General features: G+C 36.2%; 1 protein-coding gene and 1 pseudogene across 1 annotated transcript in view; one reads left to right on the forward strand and one right to left on the reverse strand.

Moving 5' to 3' along the window:
- The window catches only part of TBCA (tubulin folding cofactor A), a 78,495-nt gene that overhangs the window by 6,820 nt on the left and 45,986 nt on the right, over window positions 1-25,689 (forward strand). The window lies entirely within an intron of this gene.
- On the reverse strand, window positions 916-18,041 carry LOC123390409 (annotated as a pseudogene).

Here is a 25,689-nt window from a genome sequence, read left to right on the forward strand (position 1 = left end):
TAGTGACAATACCTTTCTCATATTGTCATTAGGAGAATTAAATAAGGTAATCATGTAAAAGTATTTGGCCCAAAACTCTGATTGGTAGTAAATGTTTAATTATGTTAACTGTGGTCATTATTATCATTACCACCATTCTGTAGATACATAAACAATGTGGATATAGGACATAAAGATGAATGATCTGATCCCCAGAAAGACTGTGAAACTTGCTTTCTTTTAACTTGTGACAAAAATGAGCTTTTTAGTTGTTTGTTATATTCACTGATTGGCTGCAGAGAGAGAAGGGAGGAATATGAAGCTTGTGTTTTTGAGTCAGCTGTAGGACTTCGTAATGGCCATCTTTCTGTAAACTGCTGAGGCAGTGATGCCCTATTTCCCCTAAAAATCTGTTTATATCAGAGATCTTTTCTTTTTAACAGTTTAAAAAATACTGTATCAATATTACTAACACAATGTAACAAAGCCAGTTTCACTCTTAGTGCACTTCTGTAAAGTTTATTGTAGGGAAGAGTGGTCAAGGGAGTTTTTGAGAGGCTGTTATTCTAAAATGTATAAATGATTCACCACAACTATCAAAAGACATTATTACCTCTCCTCCTCCTCCTCTTCCTCTTCTTCTTCCTCCTCTTCTTCTTCTTCCTCTTCCTCCTCCTCTTCCTCTTCTTCTAACCAGAACATTTATTTTGTAACTAATTGTTGAAATCTTTTTTTTTTTTTTAAGATTTTATTTATTTAACAGAGATCACAAGTAGGTAGAGAGGCAGGCAGAGAGAGAGAGGAGGAAGCAGGCTCCCTGCTGAGCAGAGAGCCTGATTCGGGGCTCGATCCCAGGACCCTGGGATCATGACCTGAGCTGAAGGCAGAGGCTTTAACCCACTGAGCCACCCAGGCGCCCCATAATTGTTGAAATCTTTAAGATGAACTGGATGCTGCAACAGCTGCCATCTTGGGTTTAGGTGTTGTTCCTTCACAGATCTGTGCCTGAATCTTTGGTGTACAATTTTTAGGTACCGCATTCAACCAGTCCCAGTGGGATTTCATCACTTAACCTTGGTGCTCCAGTATTACTTTCTCTTCCACTTGACTTGATAGCCACATTTGCCACAGCTTGACTTCCAAAGGTGGTAAGCCTAGAGCCACAGCTGGGGCACAACATGGGTATCTTACTGCTATACTTTCCATATGATGAAATCTCCTTCCTCAGCTCTTTTTTTGTGGCTGAGACCAAAGAGCGACATTCTTAAAATTCTAATGCTAGATTATAGTTATTTCCAAACCCTCCTTTATCTTTGGTTTTTATTTTTGTGTGTTGGTTTTTTGTTTGTTTATTTGTTTTATTTGATAGAGAGTGAGCTTGCATAGTGGGGAGGGGCTAAGGGAGAGGGTATAAGAATCCCAAGCCGACTCCAAATTGAGCACAGAGCCTGATGCAGGGCTTAATCTCAGGACTCTGAGATCACAAACCTGGGCTGAATCAAGAGCCTGAGGCCTAAGCTTAAGACTGCATCACCCAGGCACCCCAAGATTTTATCTCTGGTTTTTTGTTGTTGTTGTTTGTTTGTTTGTTTTTTAATATTTTATTTATTTGACAGAGAGAGTGAGAGAGATCACAAGTAGGCAGAGAGGCAGGCGGGGTGGGGGGGAAGCAGGGTCCCTGCTGAGCAGAGAGCCCTACGCAGGGCTTGATTTCAGGACCCTGAGATCATGACCTGAGCCGAAGAAAGAGGCTTAACCCACTAGGCCACCCAGGTGCCCCTCTCTGGTTTTTTACCAACTTCCCTGTTTGTTGTTGTCACTGAGATCCTTTAACTTGTGCTAAAGAAGTATCTTAGGGAGTCTTATGTATATACATATGCTCTAACTCAGAGTTTGTCTATAAAGGTTATCAGAACAAGTAGGCATCTATTTTTTTTTTAAGGCATCTACTTTTCAACTGCATCCCTCAGGTTCTGAACAGTACAAAATATCCTGCTTTTAATATGGCATCCATTGCCTGAAAAATATCTGTACTCTGTTTTTGGAAAACCTGTAAGTCTGCTGAAATGTATTTCCACCTAGATAACTGATACAGCATTATAATTTTTGATCTCCAGACCTAGAATGTTAAATTGTAAGGATTCTGCATTATGTCACGATATACAAAGATTTTCTTAAGACCGTACGCGTTTTTTTTTTTTTTTTTGTCACCTTTTTGGGGATCAGAGGGATGGTGTCTAACACATTGTTTTTTACAAAGTAGGCATTTAATACATACTTATCAGATGAGTTAAGGAATGGAGGAAACTAGAGAAGAGGTCAGTTATATGCGGGGGAACAGCTCAAGAATCTGGAAAAGGTTTGCTTTATAACCATGAGAGATGGAGAAAGTTGATGAATACTTTAGTTAAACTTTAGGAGCAACAACAAATTGCCTCCTTCAAAGACTTGTCAGGATAGTACTTTTATTAGAGAAACAAGATCAGAAAATTATTTATTTATTTATTTAGATTTTATTTATTTATTTGAGAGAGAGAGAGAGAGTATGAGGAGGAGAGGGTCAGAGCGAGAAGCAGACTTCCAGCTGAGCAGGTATCCTGATGCGGGACTTGATCTCGGGACTCTGGAATCATGACCAGAGCTGAAGGCTCAGCTTAGCCAACTGAACCACCCAGGCACCCTAGAAAATGATTTGTATCAAGGATTTGTTTACAGCATTTTTAAGCTATGTTGGAGACTATTACAGAAGAATTTTTAATTATTAAAGTTCAATCAAGAAAGATTTTGTAGTGTACCTAGAACTAACCAGAACACTGTCTCTCTTTGATCTTTTTTTTTTTTTTAAGTTTTTATTTATTTATTTGACAGAGAGAGAACATAAGTAGGCAGAGAGGCAGACAGAGGGGTAGGGGACCAGGCTCCCTGCTCAGCAGAGAGCCTGATGCTGGGCTCAGTCCCAAAACCCCAAGATCATGACCTGAGCTGAAGGCAGAGGCTTAACCCACTGAGCCACCCAGGTGCCCCTCTCTCTTTGATTTTAATAGCGGTAGGTGTGTGTCTATATGTGTTACCGTCCATTAAGTTACAAAAATAGGCTCACCCATTCCAGGGGTTTTTTTGAAATCAAAGAAAAATAGGAGGGTTATAGGTAAATTGAAATCTTATTATAAGCAGTAGGTAGTATTCTAGAGAATCTATCAAAATTTTGGGTTCCGTCCTTAAGGAATCTGTGTTGTTAAGTTATGCAGTGTACGTGTATCTGAATATTTATTCTTAGAATTTCCAAGTATCCCTTTATATAAATCCCTGGTTTCTAGCTTTATCCTGAACTTTAGAGTCATTTTAAAGTATTGAATGAATGCCCTTATTTTAATTTTCACTTAATCTGTTTTCATTCCATCTGATTTCACTCCATCTAACACCAAACTAATTACCTTCTCAAATCTGATCCTCTTCACCTGTTTTCTTTTATGCAGAAAAATAATAATTATTTTTTTTAAAAACCTCATTTCTTTTTTTTTCTTTTCTCTTTTTTCTTTTTCCTTTTTTTAAAGATTTCACTCATTTATTCGACAGAGAGTATAAGCAGGAGGAGCATCAGAGGGAAAAGGAGAAGTAGGCTCCCCACTGAGCAGGGAGCCTAATGCTGGACTCCATCCCAGGACCCTGGGACCCAGGACGGACTGAACAATAATTATTTATTGTATAAATAAATAATTTTATACAGGCACTCTGAACAATAATTATTTTATGTATAAAAAAAAAATCTGGAGAAAACAAAATAAACCTGAAATGAAACACTATAGGTACATTCAAATGCCCCTTTCTAAGTCAGTTCCTCTCCATCTTTACCTGATTTTTATTCTGAATTTGACTGTATCATTTCCATGTATATTTTAAACTTAATTTATATTGGAGAAACATAAGCCATATTATAGTATGTCCTGTGAACATTATATACCAAAATATATCTGGAAGGATACCCAGGAAACTAATCATATGGGTTGTCTCTTGGGAGGAAAGCTGTATAGCCGGAGGGAAGACAAGAATAGGAGAAAATTCTTATAATTTTAAATCATGTGTTACCTATCAAAATATAAATGAAGAAGTTTTACATTGTAAATAGTATAACTTCATAAATTTATAAATATTCATACCTACTAAATATTCCTATTTAACTCTAGGAATCTTTTATTACTTTCCATGCACATTAATGTTACTGTTTTTGAGACTCATGTTGAAACATGTAGCTCTAATTCATTGTCTTATGTCGGTGTGCTGGTGGTTTTTTCATTATCAAGTTGATGAACATTTAGGTTTTTTGTGCATAATGTTACTGTTTTTGAGACTTAATGTTGGGATATTAGCTCTAATTCATTCTTTTGCACTAGTGGTTTTTCTTTTTTGTTTTAGGCTTGATGGATATTTAGGTTTCTTTTCCATCATTTTTCACTTTTACGAATAGTGCTATCATATGCTATGTTAATTATAGCTGTTAGTGCACATATATAACAGTGTAAGGCAGACTTTTCCAAGGATTGTGGGCCCTGAGTGGATTATAGGTGTCTGGAGATACAGCTTTCCTTTAACCTTCAGGATGGCCAGGTGTGGCAAGAACAGCCTTGGGATAAATACGAGGGAAGAGTCTTTCAGACTGAAGAAACTACTGTAAATACATAGGCTTGAAAAAGGGAGCAAGTGTGATTCATTTGAGGAATAGCAACCAAGTGAGACAGAAGAGGAGACAGGTAGGAGACACACCAAAAAGTAGGAGGGAGAGCGTACAGTTCTTACGGTGTCTAATTTGTAAGGATTTGGGCTTGAGGCTCACATCAGATGATAATCACCTCAGTAGAAGTTTCCCTGGATGTTTCTGAAGTTTGTGTTTCCCTGTCTGTGTTCTTAAAGAACTTTGTAGCTTTTAGTAAGATAGTACTAAAAATACATTATCTGTTGAATTCACTAGACTATTGGTTTCCAAAGTATGGTCTAGGAGTCCCGTGGAGTCCCTGACACACTTTCAGTGTGTCTACAAGGTGAAAGTTATTTTCATAGTAATGCTGAGACATTATTTACCTTTTTCACTTTTATTTGCTCACAGTTTTACAGTACGGTTTTCCAAAGGCTATATGGTATGTGATAGTGGGACAGATTGAATGCAGAAGATGTGAAAATCTAGATGCTTCTATTAGGACAGACATTTTAAAAATTTGCAAAAATGTAAAACATTTGTTAAGTGAAGTAAATACATTTTTAAAAATCTTTAAAACTTAAAAAAATTGTTAATTTTTATTTCTAATATAATAAGTATTAATAGATATGATACATATAAATAAAAGCTCCTTGGGGTCTTGTGATAGTGTGATTTATAAAAATAAATGTATGTTTGGTCTCCCTTTCCATTCCAGACACAGAGCTCCTAAAACTCTTGGAATTTCCTAAATGAAGAGAGTAATAAAGATCTTTCTTTGTATTAAGATGATTTTTGGAAAGCCCCTAGGTAACTAAATGAAGGTTGGGGTTGTTGCCAGGGAACCAACTCTGATTACAGGGTTAGAACTTCTAGTCCCATCCCCTGACCTCTGGGAGGAGAAAGGGGCTAGATGTGTAATTAGTCACCAGTGGCTGGTGAGTTCATCTTGTTTTTTTATTTTATATAATTTTATCATTTGTATATTGGTAAGGAGTTCTGTTGTTTAGTTATTTTTTAATTTTATGTTATGTTAAGATTGTCCATATTTTTACATTTATATGTAATACATTTGTTTTGACTGTTGTATATTATTTCATTGTCTGATACTATCACAATTTATTTATCCATTCTTCTATTAGTGGGCATTTGGATTGTTCCCATTACTGTGTTTCTAGGTGCATTCTAGTTCATGTCTTTGGTAATGACATATAAGAGCTTTTCTAGGATATCTTTCCAGAAATGGAATTGTTAGGTGACAGGTATATGAATGTTCTTCTTTGTAAAATCATGCCAAACTGTTTTCGAAAGCAGTTATACCATTTTACCTTCTCAGCTGCATTATATGAGAGTTCCTTTTGTTGATCCACATCCTCTCCAAAGCTTGGTAGGCCTTAGTTTTATTCTAATACTGTTTTTATTTTTCAATTTATAGAAAAATTAAACTGTTTTGATTATTTTTTTCAACAAGCATCTCCACAGATAGGGTAAAGGAGGTATGAAGCTTCAGACCCCAACCACATGCTTAATCACCCCTTTCTTCTTTGTGTAGAATACTGTATATGCCTCTGGCAACCCAGGGTTTTTTAACCTGGTAGAAAGGAGAGGTTCTTTTGAAAGATCCTTTGGAAAGTTGTCATTTCCAGGACACTGCATTCACTATTGAATGCCTGCAGAGTGAGGGGAAGCTTGCAGGTGAGTCCTGAAAACCCACTTGATAGTGGGTTGAGCAGGAGCCAAGGCTAAAGATGGCCAACAATATTACCTTCTAAATGACCTTTCATATGTTACTGTGTTAATTCTTTTGTTTTTTTTTCCCATTTTTTTATTGAGATATATCTTACATATAACATTGTTTTAGTCCAAGGTGCACAACATAATTATTTGATATATATGTGTGTGTGTATAGCAAAATGACTACCATAGTAAGTTTAGTTAATATCAGTCACCTCACATAATTTTTAAGATTACTCTTTTAGCAACTTTTGATATATAATACAGTACTTTGATGGTAACTGTATGTCACCATCCATCCTGTACATTACATCCCCAGAACTTATTTATAAATGGGAGTTTTTACTTTTTGGCTACCTTTACCTGTACTCCCCACCCTTATTTCTGGCAACCACCAGTTTGTTCTCTGTTTCTGTGAATTTGGTTTTTTTTAGATTCCACATAAAAGTGAAATCATACAACATTTTCCCTTTCTCTGGCTTATTTCATGGAGCATGATGCCATCGGTGCCCATTTATGTATTGCAAGTGGCAGGATTTCCTTCCTTTTTAATTAACATATGATCTATTATTTGCCCCAGGGGTTGAAAATCCACTTACAATTTTTATTCCTCCAAAACTTTACTAATAGCCTACTATTGACCAGAAACCTTACTGATGATAACATAAACAGTCAGTTAACACATATATTGTATATGTATTATGTACTGTATTCTTAAAATAACAGGTTAGAGAAAAGAAAATGTTACTTAAGAAGTCATAAGGAGGGGCGCCTGGGTGGCTTAGTGGGTTAAAGCCTTTGCCTTCAGCTTGGGTCATGATCCCAGGATTCTGGGATCGAGCCCCACAACGGGCTCTCTAGAGCTCAGTGGGGAGCCTGTTTCCCCCCTCTCTCTCTGCCTACCTCTCTGCCTACTTGCAGTCTGTCTGTCAAATAAATAAATAAGATCTTAAAAAAAAAAAAAGTCATAAGGAAGGGGCACCTGGGTGGCTCAGTGGGTTAAGCCTCTGCCTTCTGCTCAGGTCATGATCCCAGTGTCCTGGGATTGAGCCCCACCCGCATCAGGCTCCCTGCTCAATGGCTTCTCCCTCTCCCTCTGCTGCTCTGCCTGCTTGTGTCTCTCTCTTTCTGTCAAATAAATAAATAAAATCTTAAAAAAAAAAAAAGAAATCATAAGAGAAAGTACATTTATAGTACTATACTATAGTCAAAAAATATATATGAGGGGGCGCCTGGGTGTCTCAGTGGGTTAGGCCTCTGCCTTCGGCTCAAGTCATGATCTCAGGGTCCTGGGATCGAGCCCCACATCGGGCTCTCTGCTCATCAGAGAACCTGCTTCCCCCTCTCTCTCTTCCTCTCTGCCTACTTGTGGTCTCTGTCTGTCAAATAAATAAATAAAATCTTTAAAAATATATATATATGAGTATGTTTTATGTGAACATATGAGTGAACCCATGCAGTTCAAACCTTTGCATTTCAGGGCCAACTTGTATACAGCACATTTTCTTTATCTCTTCATCTGTCACTGGACATTTCGGTTGTTTCCATGTCTTGGTTATTGTAAATAATGTTGCAGTGAATATGGGAGTACAGGTATCTTTTTGAGATAGTGATATCTGTTCATTCTGATGTATGATACCTTAACTTCTTAAGTTTGGCATGTACTTCTAGAGAAGGATTTTAATTTATTCTTGATAATGTTTAATTGTTAACCTATTCCATAAGTTTTATAATTGTCATTATCAGAGGTTTAAAAATCTAGCAGATGTACATACCCTTAATCTTTACCAGTTGTCCCCCCAACCAAAAGCAAGGTGTTTATTTCATACTCATTTATACTCATTTATATTCATTTATATTTTCCTTTACATATTCTATTTAGGTCTCAATATAGATACTTTTAAAAAATTTTATATTACTCTTTTAAACTGTCATGGCATTTCTAGTATTAGATTAAATAAAAGTCTCAGGAGCCAACTTTGGCTTTTGTTCATAAAAAGAATAATTAATGATTTTCTGTCTTTTAAATGGGCAGTATTATAGATAATACTTTGTGATGACTCTGAATCTGCATTTCATACATTTTGTTGTGAACACTGTGGCTACTCTCAGTATCTTTTTTTTTTCTGGTCTTGATATCTGCCTGTATTTTTATGCCAGTATCCATCATCCTTACCCATGTACATACAGCCTATGTTGTTTGAGGAAACGGCTCCATCTGTATATCTTTTAGCCAATCAGATTCCATTTCCTGGTGACAGAAATTGATTCTAGGTGGATAGGTGATTTAGGCTCATTTAAACAAGGTACATTTCAGAACTCTTGCTTAAATTCTGGCTCAAAGTACTCTGTGACTGGCAGCCTTCCTTTAACACTTACGGAGTCTGGCTTTGGGATGAAATTTGTATTATAAATGGCAGAATGATGTACAAAGGAAAATTTCTTGGTGCTGTTAACTGCTGAATCAGACAACCTTGAAGTGTATCTCCCTTGGATTTTAGTTACACAAACCATTAAATTCCTGTATTGTTTCAGTTCTTTAAATTGAAATTATGTTACTTGCATAATTGAGATCCTTACTCTGATTTCTAATTTATGTATAGCTGTGTATAGGAGAAATTTCCTTTATTAAACTCGCTAGAGACTGCTTTCTCTTCTTTGCCTGCCCCCCCCCATTTATTTACTTATTTTTCTCTGTTTTTGTTTTTGCGGGGGTTTTTTGTCTTGCTTTTTGTAAATTCTGTTGTTGCTTTAGGCTCAACTTTGTTCCCTGTTTCCCTCTATTTCAGTGTCTATTGAGGTCTTTCCCTTTGTATAAGAAGTAGGGAAGAACAGTTCTCTTCCTTCAACCCTCCCCTTTACCTCCCAGCTGTTTTTGTCCAGTTCACTGCTATTTAGCTGGGAATGGAAGAGAGAAGAGGAGGAAGAGGAAGTGTCAGATTGGCAAGATATCTTGCCTTGAAATCCCAGCAACCCTTTGTTCTCACAGACTCTGCCCTTACTTCTGTTCCAGTTGCTTATCCTACCTCCTAGGTGGTAAGAGAGTCACCGCTTCTGTGGCAAGGATTTTAATAATGTAATGATGTAATAATTATTAATTATAATTAATAAAATTATTTAATGTAAATAATATTTGTGTGTATTATTAATATAAATAAAATTAGTAAAGATAATTAGTAATAATGAGTTAGGAGGCATTCTGGGCATCCAAGTTGAAATTCTGATTTTTTTTTTCTTGTTAGAAGCATAGTTATGCATGGTATACATAGTATTCTGTCAAAAGTATTTTATGCACATTGAATACTGAAGTACAGTTAACTAGGCTTTTGTGGGACAACTTATAAAACTTAATACCAAGTATAGCATTTTTTCCTGTGAAAAGCATGTCTACTGAAATCTCTAGAAATCTGATTGTAATAAACATCTTTGCAGTGTAACTATGTCCCTAATTGGAAAATGTTTGAATTACACTGTTGATAACTTAGTTTCATGTTTACTTTAATTTGCTTTCTGTCTCTTGCTTTTATATATATAGTCAGCCATTTATTTGTCTCTTACTACTCCAGCTTCTAATAACTTCTCTTCTGTCACTCTTCCTTTTGCTACTGCTAATCCATTTTAGGGGAACTCAGACTGTTTCTACTGATTCCGAGTAGAAATACAGATTTCTACTGTATTTCTGTATTGATGTGAAAATACAGATTGTCAGAAGTCTGTTGTCTAATTATTGCTTTACTTGGACTAGACTTTCTTTCTCTAGCTACCATGATATTGTACATTATTCTCCACCTGGATACAAGCTCCATAAGCAGGGATACATTCTCCAAAGGCCTAGCACAAAAATTGGGACAATTTTGATAAATACTATAAAATGAACAAATTACTTAACTCTCTGTGACATTTTAAGTTTCTCGAGAACAGAAAAGTGTCTTATTCTTCATCTCCCTTTAATATATTTAAAAACAATTTAGAACAGTTTTTTGAACAATTTTCAGAAAAGACATGGTACAAAACTCCAGAGGTACAAAAAGATACGCAGTGAAACATGAGTCTGTTGCCCCCTGTGCACTAGCCACCCAGATTTGCCCTCTTGGAGCCAACTTCATTACTCTTTTTTGTGTGTATGTATATCCTTTTAGAGATATTTTGTGCATGCACAAGTATTTACATTTATGTATTTAAAAACAAAAACAAGGGGCATCTGGATCACTCAGTCGGTTCAGTATTTGCCTTTGGTTCAGGTCATGCTCCCAGGGTCCTGGGATTGAGCCCCACATCGGGCTCTGTGCTAAGCAGGGAGTCTCCTTCTCCCTCTCTCTGCTCATGCTCTCCTTCTCTGTCTCAAATAAGTAAATAAAAATATTTTTAAAACCTTAAAAATAAAAACAAATAATAGTATACTTTGTAGACATTGTTGTGCACATTTTTTTGGTTTTTTCTTTTTTTTTCACTTTCCTATTAGAACATATAGAGCAGCCTCGATTCCTTTTTTAATGGGTGTATTCTTCTGTATGGACATACCATCTTTTTTAAATCCCCCAAATGTAAAATGATGGACCTCTATATTGTTTCCGCTGTTTTACTGGTTTGAAAGATAGTGCAGTGAATTTCTTGTGTGTATGTGTAGTTTTATAAATTGCAGGTGTTTATCTGTCAGATAAATTCCTGCAAGAGGAATTGCTGAAGTAGGGAAGCAGAAACTTTTTTTCCTCTGCCTTCCTAAATATTCTGGCTGGGGCCCTTTAAACTGATGCAAGACAGAATAAGAGAAAACAAATAGAAGTTTATTAACATGCAAATACAGGGGAAGAATATTTAGTAATGAGTAACTTAAGGGGGTGGTGGTTAGAACTTGACCTTAGCACCTTAACAAAAGAACAATTAATTTGTAGAGTTGTGGTAAGACAAAGGAAAAGGACTTTGAGTTTGCAGCAAAATGTAAGAAGGTGAATATTTATGGAGAACTAACTAATGGAAGTTAAGAGCTGATCAGTTAAGTTTGTTATGTAGATTCCTCTTGTCCCTTCTCTGGAGTTGTCTCTGATGGTTAACTCCCCTCAGGTTGAAGGGGTGGGGAGACACAAATTCTGTCTTGCCTTTAGGTAAATTGGGGAAGGCTCCTTATAGCTGCTTTTTCTCACTTGAGTTCAGTTGAAAATCATCCACAGGCCGAAGTGGCGTATTTTGGGGTGGCATATCTGCTGTGCTTCCCTGGCTCCCTTTGTATTTTAAATTTTGAGAGATATTGGCAAGTTAGTCTCTAAAGTCTCTATTTATAATTCCACTAACAACTTAATACATTATCTTGTTAACATGGAAGGAGGAATAAAACTGTATGAGTTGGAATGCCCAGATATGTTTAGTTGTTTTGTTTTTTTATTTTGGAAAGTACTTTCTACATTGTTGAAAATGACAAAAATAGATGTGGCATGTAGGTATGCTAAGCAATTTAAATTCATTTCATTTCTAAATATAGCCCTAAAAGAATATCTTTCCTTTTGAAACACTAAGTTGTACAGCTGATAAAGTACTCCTTAAAGATTCTCTCCTGTCCTTATCCCTGCTGTCCTCCCTTTTCGGCCCCATTTTGGCCTCCTCCCAGAAACAGACAAGAGATAGATGATTTGTTCAGGATTACCTAACTAATTATCAGAAGAGCCAGAGCTGGAAAACTTTCTGGAATTGCTACATTACACTCTAATTAGAATGACTTTTCTATTCTGCACTGTTAAAAAAATAGTTTTGAGTTAGATTTTATTCAAAGTTTGGTCCTTGAAAGTAGGTTCAATAAACTTTAACCATAAGATACTTTTCAGTTTTAACATTTGAATCGTAGTTTTTAAACAATAAATTTGTGATATCCAAAGACTTTATTGGTTATACTAGAACTAAGTTTTGTTTAATAAACAGACCAGCTTTACTTTGTGAACATTCATTTTGTATTCAGTTCTGCACGAGTGATCTTACTTAAGAAAGCACATGAATTGCTTTGGTTTCTGAGAATATTCATCTTGATTTCTCCCCACTGGAGAAATTTTGGAGAATATGTTCATATTGTTGAAAATCTTCAGATGGATAAAGATTAGGTATACAGATGTGCTGAACAGTTTAAATCTAGAAGAAAGTCCTAAAAGGAGAAAACATTTTTCAAATATACGCCTAAAAGTTGGAAAATTTTAAATCTAAAGAAAAATAGAAATCTAAGCTTTATGTTTCAGACACTCTTGCCAAAGACTCTTTCTAGCCAAACAGACTAAGAAGCAGCAGAAAGAAACTTTAAAAGACCAATACCACCTTGCTAGCACATTGCTAATAAGGACTAATAGGTACTTAAACTGATGAAAGTGATTCAGACAACAGTATATTAACCCCCTACTGTGCCATGTTTTAAGCTGTTAATAGACATTAGCCTTTTAAAGAAAGACTAACACTTTATATTCATTTTCTAAGCTTTTGATACATTAGTGAACTGTTAAAGCCACTTGGTATATTTGATTCTTACAACTCAGTGCATTTTCCAGAATACTTTTGAGAAAAGGCAATTGCTCTGAAAGTTTAGATTTCATGTAGTCTTTGATTTCTTAATATAAAGAAATAACTTTACATTATATTTTGATTACTATAACTTTTTTGTAGAAGTTATTTGGGAGGAATAAATAATAATATATATTTTTCATTGACAGTAATAAATATGGGAAATGTTCATTCTTAGGTTTGGTGTTTTAAAAAATTTTTTTATAATTTACATATTAAGGCCAGATTTTTTCAGAAAATTTCCAGTAGTATTATGTCAGTGGAATTATATATATCTATATAATTAAATATAAACAATACATATTGTATATTATATATAAATATATAATATATAAAATGTTCATAATTTTATATACAATTTATAATATATATGTTATATATAATAATTTATATATAATTGGTTGTTTTCCATTAACATGTGTAATTAAAGATGTCACCTCTAGATAATAGGTATGTATATATGAGAAGGGAGGATTTGAAAAGTGTAATTTCTTTTAAAAATGTTGTGAATAAACTTTAATGTTTGCTTCTTACAAATCAGTAGTAACTTAAATTTTTGTTTGCTTGCATTGCTTTTAAAGCAGTTCTTTAGAGATTAATACACAGTTTTTGGATGTTTTATGTTTTGTGTTTCATAGTAATTTCAGCTGGAAAGCTCATAGAGATTTGATGTGGTTGTAGAACAGTTTTGTTTTGAAGAAACTGATTGCATGATGTAAGTAAATGTTGAATATATTGACTGGAGCAGGGGCTTTGATAATTAAAGTAAAAACAGAAGCAGAGTGCCTAATTTGTCCAGGTGGTACATTTTTATGACTACAGAAATGAATGAGACCTATATGCAAAGTGCATTTCTATTATATCTCATGCCTTTTCAAAACCAGGGGGAGGGGAATGGAATAAAATATTTAACTGAGGATGCCTTATATAATTTGTGAAGTTATCATGACTACCAAGTTAATACCTGAAGAGCAGGTTTAGGTCTAAGAATTGAGTTTATTATTGAAGGTAATATTGAGGCATGGTAGCTTTTTTTGCTGGCGTTCGTCTTTTGATTAAGATCAAGTTATACCAGTCAATCTCCCTTATCCTGGAATAGATATTTTATATGAAGTTGAAATAAGGACACCTGAATGGCTCAGTCGGTTAAGTATCTGACTGTTGATGTCAGCTCAGGTCAGGATCTCAGGGTTGTGAGTTGGAGCCCTGAGTCAGGTTCTGTGCTGAGCATAGAATCTGCTTAAGATTCTCTCTTTCCCTCTCACTCTGTCCCCAATCCTCTCTCTAAAAAATAAATTAATTAAGATAAATTCATTTTTCCATATTAGTATCAAATTCACCAATTTAATGTCCCACTCAGCTGGAGTGTTGTTTTCATATATTAGAAATAATAGAAACTGAACAGGTCTAGAATGGCAAGTTTGAGATGGTTCTAAAGGCTGAAATTCCCTGTTTGAGAATGAAATGGACAAAAACTGTTAATTCTTCATATGCAGTTTTACTATCGTTGGAGCAGCTATTACCAGTAAATTTGTAAAAGCAAGTAATATTTACTATCAGTTCTTTTTAAAGCATTTTTATTTATTTGACAAAGAGAGAGAGAGTGCACAAGCAGGGTGAGCCGCAGAGGGAGAAGCAGGCTTCCTGCCGAGCAGGGAGCCCTGTATGGGGCTCGATCCCAGGACCCTGGGATCATGACCTGAACTGAAGACACACACTTAACCAACTGAGCCTACCAGGCACCCCATTTTCTGGCATTCTTTCACACACAAGGACAAAAGAAGGAACCAAATAGTGACATTGAGATTGGATGTTGGACAGTTGTCAGACTCAGTCACCAATATGGTGACTTATCCTGAATACCATCTTCACAGCAAAAACTTTCAGAATTGTATTTCAGCAAAACTAAAATGATATTATATGAACATTTTGGGGTAGTTACTTAGTTAAGTCCTCTAATGTTAAGTCTCCAAACATCTTCTGTATTCTCTTGGAGACCATTGACATATAAAGAAAAATTATTGAGGGCCTTTTACAAAAATAACTTGGGTTTTTCTTTTCTTCAGAATGTAAAGTACTGAACTTACCTAATTTTTAATTAGAGATATTAAAAATATGAAAAATTGTTCAGTAAGAATAAGTATTAAGAATTTTCTGCACTTTCTTTTATGGACATTAAGGTAGGGAGAAGAAGGGGAGGAATGAGTGAGAGACATGTTGCAGGTAGATACATAACATAATAGAAAGGGAGGTAAGGGATAGTAATCTTCCTTGCTTTTACTTGCTTTGGGTGATGGGCCTCAGGTAACGTTAAAGGACTAAGCTCCTTAAGAGTGCCAAAAATGCTTTATTCTCTTTGCAGTTTCCAGAATCCAGGATGGTGCCAAGGCACCATTAAGAAGCCTTTCATAGCTAAGTGACTGGTGGATGAATCCGTACTCACAGTTTTTCGAATATTTGAATACTTAATTGTTTAGAGTCCTTTGATTGATATAACTAGAGTGACCTCTCAAGGTAGAAAGTATTTGCTTCCTGAACTATCTCAGCAGCAACCTGAATGGTAGATGAAATTGAGCCAAGGGCCACATCTAGGCCCAAGCCAATTTCCCTACTCTGTTTTGGGGCTTGGTAAACATATCCATTTTTGAATATAAAGTCTCTCCTCAGACCTTATTTAAATGTGCAGCTATCTTTGACTAGAACATTCCCTAGTATACTGCTCTGAATAATACTGACCAGTCGTTCCCTTCTATGTCTCTTCTTGATCCTTACTTCTTTCCTGAAGTCTTCCCTGGCTAATGGGGGAATCACATGCTCTTCGTGTGTGTCCCACATACCATCAAACCTATAAATTTAACTGCCGTTTGCACTCTTACTTCCCTTATTCTTTCCTCTTAAAATCAAAGATCTGAACTCTTGTCTAAAGCCAATATTCTACCTGTGCTTTGCATCCCACCTCCTTGCCCTGTGCGTTTGTTTCTTCTCTTTTCTGGCCTTTGATCTCTTTACCAGTATTCAAGCATGCTGAAGTCAGCAACATCGTAACATTTATTTATGTATGGGGGGGGCGAGGGAGAGTGCGGGCAAAAGAGATGTAAGTAGGGAGAAGGGCAGAGGGAGAGGCTCTTCAAGCTGAGCTCAAGGGAGTGACAGGGCTTGATCTCACCAACCCTTGAAATCATGACCTGTGCAGGAATCAATAGGTGGAAGCTTAACGACTGAGCCACCCAAGTGCCCTTAAAGTCACTAACATCTTAAAAATATCAACAGTATAAGCCTTTATCTCATTTCCCTCCCTAGGATCCAGACTTGTCAAAAGCCATGTCTATATTCACAGGTTGCACGTTCCCAACTCCCAGTCAGTTCTTTTTTTTGCCTAAGATATTATTTATTTATTTATCAGAGAGAGAGAGCTCAAGCAGACAGAGGAAGAAGCAGGCTCCCTGCTGAGCAAGGAGCCCAGTGTGGGCAGAGCCACGTGGGCTGACGTGTGGCTCAAGACCTGAGCTGAAAGGCAGACCCCTCACTGACTGAGCCACCCAGGCATTCCCTTCCCAGTCAGTTAGTTCTTAACCTGTTGTAATCTTTCCTTACTAAGAGAAGTGAAACAAAGGTTACCCATTGTATATAATACCCATTGTATATAATAGTCTATCTTGATTTACTAGCAGCAGTTGACAGAATTGTTCTCCCCTTTCTTAAAAGATTTTAATCCAATTTTTTTCTTTCTTTCTTTTTTCTTTTTGCTACAGTGATTCTGGAGTCCTTTGGTTTTCCTTCTATTCTCTTATCCCCTCCTCAGTCCTACTTTTGCTTTCTTCTTTGTTATTTATGCAACAGATTGAGTCACTAAAATATGACAGATATTGTCTGAGTGATAGGTATATAGTGGTGAATAAAACAGCTATAAAAGTCCCATCACAAGGGGTGCCTGAGTGGCTCAGTGGGTTGGGGCTCTGCCTTGGGCCCAGATCATGGTCTCAGGGTCCTGGGATCGAGCCCCACATTGGGCTCTCTGCTCAGCGGGGAACCTGCTTCCCCCCCACTCTGTCTGCTTCTCTGCCTACTTGTGATCTCTCTTTCTGTCAGATAAATAAGTAAAAATCTTTAAAAAAAAAAAAAAAAAAAGTCCTGGGTGCCTGGGTGGCTCAGTGGGTTAAGCTGCTGCCTTCGGCTCAGGTCATGATCTCAGGGTCCTGGGATCGAGTCCCACATCGGGCTCTCTACTCAGCAGGGAGCCTGCTTCCCTCTATCTCTCTCTCTCTCTGCCTGCCTCTCCATCTACTTGTGGTCTCTCTCTTTCAAATAAATAAAATCTTTAAAAAAAAAAAAAAGTCCCATCACAAGAAAAAATTGTAACTTATGTATAGTGATGGATAACTAGACTTATTGTGGTGATCATTTTGCAGTATATAAAAATATGGAATCTTGATGTTGTACACCTGAAACTAATATATGTCAGTTACACCTCAATTAAAAAAAAATGTAGTTCTTTCAGTGATGTAGCTTACCCTCTCTTAAATGTTTTCAGGGGTCTACCTGAGTCTCTTTCCCCTCTCACTTTGTGAACACTGCAGTTAGCAGCTTCATCCATTCCTATGACCTCAGTTGTTTATGACTCCCACATGAAGTACTACTAAAAGGTACTGCAGTAGTTCTGCCCCCAGCCTCTGCCAGTCCATGGTTTCTCGATTTTCAGTCTTAGTTTCCCATAGTCAGCTGTGGTTTGGAACCAGATCCTACTTCTAACATATCATCAGAAGGTCAGTAGTAGCCTAATGCTATGTCGCAATGACTACATTATTTACCTGACTTCATCTCCTCCTGTAAGCATTTTATTATCTCACAACATCACAAGAAGTGAATCCAATACTGTACAAGAGTACAGTCCAATTAGATATTTTGAGAGAGAGACCATATTCACATAACTTTTATTATAGTATATTGTTTTGTTTTATTTTTGTTATTCTCTTGTTGTGCCTAATTTATAAATTAAATTTTATCATAGGTATGTATGTTTAGGAAAAAAAACGTAGTATACATAGGGCTCTGTAGTACCCACAGCTTCAGGCATCTGGTAAGGGTCTTGCAGCTTATCCCCCATGGATAAGGGGGTACTACTGTCATTTAATATTTTCCCTCTCCCACATTCTTTCTCTTGCGTTCCTTATGTCAGGCAGTGGTACTATCGGCCACACCACTGTCTGCCCAGTTTTACCTTTGGCTTCTCCCTCTCCTTTGTCTTTCCACATCCGTCATGCACCACAGTTTGTAATTTTCAACTTTATCTGCATTTCCATTTCCCCCATAACCACCCTTGAGTAGGCCACCACTGTCTTTCTCTTGGATTACTATCATAGGCTTCCCTTGTTTGCCTGGCCCTAGTCATTCCCCTTACTATTCTCCATATTACAGTCACCGTGGTCTTTTTAAACTAAAATATGATTATGTCACTCTCCAGGTATGACTGTCTAATACATTTAGGAATAATCCAAATTCTTTAGTATGATCTTATGTTATGCTGCTCGCCCTGCTCTCTTGATTAGCTCTTTGTCTTACTACTCTTCCCCACATTCATGAATATCTTTACTTAATTCTCAAACCAACTTACCATATTGTCTCACTTTAGAATCTTTTGTGTTCTTTTTTAGTACCTAGAATGCTATCTCCCTGCTCCTGTCACCATAACCTTTCCTTCTTCTTTGCTCTGCTAATTCTTAATCATCAAATCCTAACTTGATATCACTTTCTGGGGAAAGCTTTCCTTATTGGTTCTCCCCCAGCTCCTCTTTAATTTGTCTCTACTTAAGAGACAAATATTCTCCCTAAATGATAAGTGTATTTTCCTGAAACAGTTGTGGTTATGGAATATGTTTTAGATTTTAAATGTGGCATACTCATTTGGATAACTGGGTTTCTAATTGTAAATTTCTTTATTATTATTATTATTTTTAGGTTCTAGGGAACATTTTAGTTGCTGATATGTTTCAAAAGTAGAAAAATAAGAGATGGGTTCTATTAGTAGTTAAAGATATTTCAAAGGGAAGAATTAAAGTATCATTTCCTCTTTTTGGTCTTATTAACATTGCAGGTAACTTCAAGCACATACATATATAATTCTGCAAAGGAACATTGCTGGTTGGCCTTTTAGCTTCAATATACGGAAATACTGGTCTCAGTAGTACATTTCCCTGGGCAAGATGGGCAAGGAGGTGAAGTAATCCAACTGAAAATGACTGGCCTTCTCTGCAGAGTATATTTCAAACTTCTCTGATCTAACCCAGATTTAGAAATGTGTTTTATTTTACATCGTGACGGTATACATAACCCTCACACACACACGCCTGAAATAAAAGTTTAACAAAATAGTCCCATTTTTACCACTTACGAAGCACTCTGTTATTTCCATTCCTTTCTTTCATTGAAACAGTGATTATCACAACCTACTGAATTGATTTGGGGAGTCATGGATTACAACTCTGACTAATGGGTTAAAACTAGCCATTTGAGAACACTTCTGTGTAGAAGTAGGTGGTGACTAGAACCTGTTTTCAAACTAGCCAGTCAAACAAGTAGAATCACAACCAAGTGGGAGCCCTTGGTATGGGAAGACATGACTGACAGTTACTCGATACCTGCATGATGCAGCATTGGACCACGAAGTGGTCTTACTTTATATTCACTACCTTATTTTAGAGCACTTGGTCTTTCTGCTTTAATGAGGAAACTGAGGCACAAAGAGGTAGGTCACTCACTTAAGACCATATAAATAGCAAAGGTCAAAACTAAGATTTGAACTTAATGCATGTTAGTCTGCCTAACTTCGAAGCCTGTGCTTTGCATCATATCGCTGTGTCTCCAAGTAGCATTGCAATACACATGCTAAACTTGGAAGGGAATTAGTGACATTTAGGTGTCTTCAAAATTTTATAGTGGAAAATAACAATAAAAAGCCCCATTAAATGTGAGTTGAGACAGGCATAAACATTGACAAACAGTTAAATAGTGATAGATTATATTGGCTTTCCAGAGAGCTTAAGTTCTTCATGCCTCTGCTCATCCAAGAGGTAGAGGTAATATCCTTAAGGCTGAGATATATGGGGTTTTCTTGTTGGTAAGGTAAATGAAATGTTGAGAGGCTTTACTACTGCACCAGAGCAGATAATAAGGCAATTAGAACTGTTAAATTGATGAAACACCAGACTGGGATGAATTATGTCATGAATTGCAAAGAAACAAGAAATTTTACAGCAACTTTTGAGACTAAAGATGAAAGATATCTCTGTAAAATGAAGGGAAATTGATAGTTAAACTTAAAGTGCTAGATTTATTGACCTGAAAAACCCAACTAAGCATTTTAGGGCCAGTTTCAGAATATTATTTATCAGCTTTGTAAATAAATAGAAAAAAAATTGTCAGTTTATGCCGATAGTTTAATTTCTTCTATTAATAAAATGAATTTAGGATGTGTTTCTTCATTTTTTTGAGCTGTAACACACTGTAGAAATCATCTAGTCCCAACCTCCTCATTATACAGATATTGAACCTGAGACCTAGAGAAATTACACACCTTCTCAGGATCACATTACAAAGTCAAGAATTAGAACTAGCATCCAGGTCGCCTGATTTCATTGGCTTAACTTTTATTTCACCTGAATAGGAACATTGATAAGTGGCTTCTTACATAATTTGATTTATGGGATATTGTACTTTCTTTAAAATTCTCGTCACATAAATAATCTTATTGCTAACAAATAATGCACTGTTTGCCAGAAATAGCCAAAAACAGTCATTTGATCACTGGATATAGGCTAGCCTTTCATATTTCAGCAAGGAGTGGACTACCTGCTGTTTTTGTTGGTTTTAACAAAGGCATGGGTCATACTTTCAGTGTAAGGATCACCTGCAAATATGATTATCCTCACGTAGAAGACACACTTCTTCTGGTAGATTCCTTAGCAATATAGGCCTTTTCATTTTTGTGTCAAAAACTTCAGGAGGTAACTATTGGTTTAAATGGGAAAATGATTCAACTGTAAGATCTGTCTTCCTTCAGAAAGCTTTTTGAGAAGTTGTTCTCATGTTTCCAAAAGTCCTTTCTAAGTTCAGAAACCATATGTACATATGCCCCTAGTTCAAGTAGGTACAAATAAATTCCATTGTTCAGTTACTAAGTGTTATATCTTGAATATCCATCCTCTGTATGATTTTTAATGTGATTAGACAAAATGACTATTAATTGAGATACTATTTATGTAACCAGCTCAACTGTAAAGCCTTACATAGATGGATATCATCAAAATATAGATATTTAGGTCAAAGTTACTTGGAGAAGAAATCACTTTAAGAGAATTGAAATTGTGCTGAGTGAGTTGAGGAAAGCTTCCTGGAGGAGATGACATTTGAAGCATATTTTGAGTGAGTAATAGAGATAAGTAGGTGAGGAAAAGAGATGAGGAATTATTTCTTCTTAGCAAAAGAAATAAGATAAAAATCTCCAAAGCTCATTTAGAAGGTGAATAGGACATATTTGGGCACAGGATGGACAGTTATGACTAGAGTGTAAAAAGCATGAAGTATATAATGAAAATATACCCTGATGGTCTTTAACATCCTCTTGAGAAATTTGAAATTCTATAGATACTATTTCTTTTTGAGTGTTTGAGCGAAGCAAGGGAATTCTGGGGACAGTTTGAAAGCTACATGGTGAAGGTAGAGAACACTAGTTTCCTAGTGTTTCAATTTTTTTTTTTTTCCCCCCAGCTAGGTCAGAACTGAAAATTGAAAATCATGGACTCTGAGGGACTATGGGCCTCTCACAGACTGTGTCTAATTAAGTGCTATGTAGTAGTGGTTGCACAAAGTTTATTTAAAATGAGTGAATTTCTATCTTGAAAATTTCTTTTAGTGGAGATAATCCTTTTTTTTTTTTTAAATGCAAACCTATGAGTAAAGTATATAAAACTGGTCTTTGTGTGTTCACCACCAGCTAATGACACCATTTAGAATGCATGTAAGATATGTACATTATAATTGAAGAGTGAACAATAAACATATGGGTATGTGAAGGACAAATTAAGCAAAATAAACTTGAATGCTCTTAGTGTGTTTACTTTTTTTCTTTTGACAATTTACTCTTTATTGCTTAAAAATGAAGGAAACATACAGCAAAATACAAAGTCAAAAAAAGGGGTGGGAAGGGCCAAATGTTTTATATCTTCCATAATCTTGCATATGTGGTAAGGAGGAACCTCCATTTATCAATGCACCATTCTTCTGTCCTTGGATTATTACATAGTATCAGCTGGGCCTAGGATTTGGTTCAAAACTTAAACAAAACACCCAAACAAATCCATTAGTCATTTAGAATAAGACCATATGTTTCACAAATAGCATTGTGTTTACTTTTTTTCTTTTTTTAAAGATTTATTTATTTATTTATTTACAGAGAGAGAGAGAGAGAGAGAGAGAGAGATCACAAGTAGGCAGAGAGGCAGGCAGAGAGGGGGGGGGGAGCAGGCTCTTCACTGAACAAAGAGCCCGATCCCAGGACCCTGAGATCATGACCTGAGCTGAAGGCAGAGGCTTAACCCACTGAGCCACCCAGGTGCCCCGTGTTTACTTTTAAATAGAGTAGAATTATAAAATTAATACTCAATGGAGGGAAGCTAATCTAATCTTCACTAAAATGATGAAGAATATTTTATTTTAGTAAATTTAAATTCAAATTAGTTGTAAATATGGACTACAAACTAGCAGTTGAATAATACTAAAGGTAATGATATGATAGCATCATACAGAATGGGGGTAGAGCTCTGTGTGGTGCCATAGGTGTTACGTTAAATATGTTTTTATTTAAATCATATTAAATTACCTTGAAGAAGACATGCAAGGAAATCCACAAAGGATGCAGATTTTAGATTGTAATTAGAACAGAGAACTGAAAAAGTGATGAGACATGCCTAGGTAGATAAACATAGTGAAATTTCCTTTGTAAAATTCCATTGAGGGGGAAATGGAGCAGATGAAATGCATTAAAAATGCTTTGCTTCTAATTTGGCATTTGCCAATCTGAGTAAACATTGAGTACCCCAGTTAAGAACTTCTTTTCATGTTGTAATTCTTTGTATGTATCCAGGATATCAGCAAACCAAAATCGCCTCATAGCATGTAAAACCTAGATGTACAATTTCATAGAACATAGATGTCCATTTGTTTAAGAGAAAAATTTTAAGATTGAGAGAAATTTTGAAACAAGAAACTTGTAATCACTCTGTCCACGAAGCTGTAGCTCTAGAAAATGTTTTTAGTAGTGACCCAAGTCACTAACTGGGAAGACCTTTTCATTTTTTTCTTTAAAAATACCTTAAGGAGAAAAGATGGTAATGTTTCTCCATTTGTTAATAGTGCCTAACTTGAATATTAAATTAATGAGACTCTACCTGGAAATGGCTTCTCAAGACTTCTAAAAAAACAAAACCAAAATTGTTAACTTTCACTTAACCATTAAATTAAAATACTATATTTTGTGGAAACTGCTTTCATATCCACATAGAACCTAGAAGCCAGAAAGATAAGACTGAGAAACTTGAGTATATAAACATTATAAAATAAAATTTTTCTAGGGAAATAGAGCAAAAAACAAGGCAAGAGGAAGAAAAACAAGGTAGAAAGATAAATGACACATTAGGGAAAGTATTTACCAGCTACATAACAGATAAAGGATGGAAATCTAGACTATACAAAGAGCTATAAATTAATAAGAAAGAGGGGAACACACCAGTATAAAAATAGGTGTGAATATAAACAGGAAATTTGCACATAGAGAAAGAAGTAGGATTGGATGACATGCTTATATTTGTAAGCAGTTTACAAATTTTAATCTATTTAGTTATCCCAGCTACTGTTATTGGCAGATACTATTATTATCTGCGCTTTACAGTTGAGGAAATAGACACCAAATGTTTAAGTAACTTTGAACTAGTGGAACTGGCATTTAAATTCAGACAGCCTGGCTCTAGACTCTGTACCTGTAATGATTGTATCTCACTAATAATCACAGAAATGCAAGTAAGCACAGCAGTAATATTATTGGTCACCTGTAATATTGGCATAAATGAAAACACCAGTACCAGTTCGTGAGAGAAATGGGCTCTCACTCTTTGTGGAAAGATCCTTTGGTACCATCTCTTTGGAGGTCAATTTGAACAGTGTATAGCATGAAGTAAAATGTACAAACCCTTTGATCTAGAAATACTATGCTAAGATTTTCATCTAGAGAAGTTAAGCAGAGAATAGTATAGATGTACATACAATGATGTTCATCTCACTGTATAATAATAATGAAGAATTGGAGACTTTAAGTATTCATTGATAGGGTGTTACTTAAGGTATCTTGCATGCTATCAATGAAACACTATATAGTTATTAAAAAATACTTGGTGTAGGGCTGTGTACATTGCTGTGGAAGGACTTTACAATCTGTTGAGTGTGACTAGACTGAGAACACCATGAGGGAAAGGATAGTAGTTACTTTGTTCATTGTCCACATCGTAAGTATGTGCGAAGCAGTGGAAGTGCTGGCTGGCTGGCTGGCTGGATGGATGAGTGAAAGGAAGGAGGGATATAGTATAGTGGAAAGATTCTAAGATTTGAAACTGGAAGCTTTCTGTTCTTATACCCTTTTAGTAACAGCTTACCATTTGAATTCAAGTCCTTTAAAACATTGGTGTTCCACAAATATTTCTGTAAAAAGGAGCCAGTTAGCTTGCATTAACATCTATATTATTTTCCTAGGCTGCCATAACAAAATTACCACAAACTAGGTGACTTAATACAACTAAAATTTATTCTCTCAGATTTCTGGATGCTTAAAGTCTGAAATCGTGGTGTCAGTAAGGCCATGCTCCTTTCAGAGGCTCTAGGTTAGAATCCCTTCTTGCCTTTGGTGATTGCCAACTATCTTTGGCATTCCTTGGCTTAAGGCCGCTTAACTCCAGTCTCTGCCTCTCCCTTCTTCCTTGTGTATCTCTTCTATAAAAGACACCAGCAGTTGTATTTAGGGTCCACCCCAATCCAGTATGACCTCATCTTAAATGAGTTATCTCTACAAAGAAAACTTCCCTTACTTGGAAACAAGTAAGATCACATTCTGAGGTTCTGGGTGGACGTGACAAGATAAGTTTGAGCCTAACAATGAGAATCTAGGCTATGATTAATTGGCCAAAGAAGTAAAGGCTTTTTAGGGAGGCCCTTCAGTAAACTACCTCCTGACCTCTCTAAGTGGAACACAACTAAATGTAGTCATCGGCTCCACAAGTCAGTTTCTTCTCGTTTGACTTTCCTTTAAAGTTTTCTTTGTTTTCAGGCAGAGCCTATCAACATCATTTAACCTTTTTACAAAAATACTCAGATTTATGACTGTTCTGTAATATAAATAAGTAACCCCCCCTTAGGAATTATCAAGTTATTGAGGCTTTATATATTACATGAGTGCCTAATTGCCTTAGTTTATAAGGTTCTCCTTTCTCTACCCTAGTCAGATTTTCTTTCTTTCTTTTTTTTTCCTTAAAGATTTTTGTATATTGGGGCGCCTGGGTGGCTCAGTGGGTTAAAGCCTCTGTCTTCGGCTCAGGTCATGATCTCAGGGTCCTGGGATCGAGCCCCGCATGGGGCTCTCTGCTCAAGCAGGGAGCCTGCTTCCTCCTCTCTCTCTCTCTCTCTGCCTGCCTCTCTGCCTACTTGTGATCTCT

This window comes from Mustela putorius, unplaced genomic scaffold (genome assembly GCF_011764305.1).
Source record: "Mustela putorius furo isolate JIRA1106 unplaced genomic scaffold, ASM1176430v1.1 tig00537350_pilon_pilon_pilon, whole genome shotgun sequence".
In the NCBI taxonomy this organism is placed as follows: domain Eukaryota; kingdom Metazoa; phylum Chordata; class Mammalia; order Carnivora; family Mustelidae; genus Mustela; species Mustela putorius.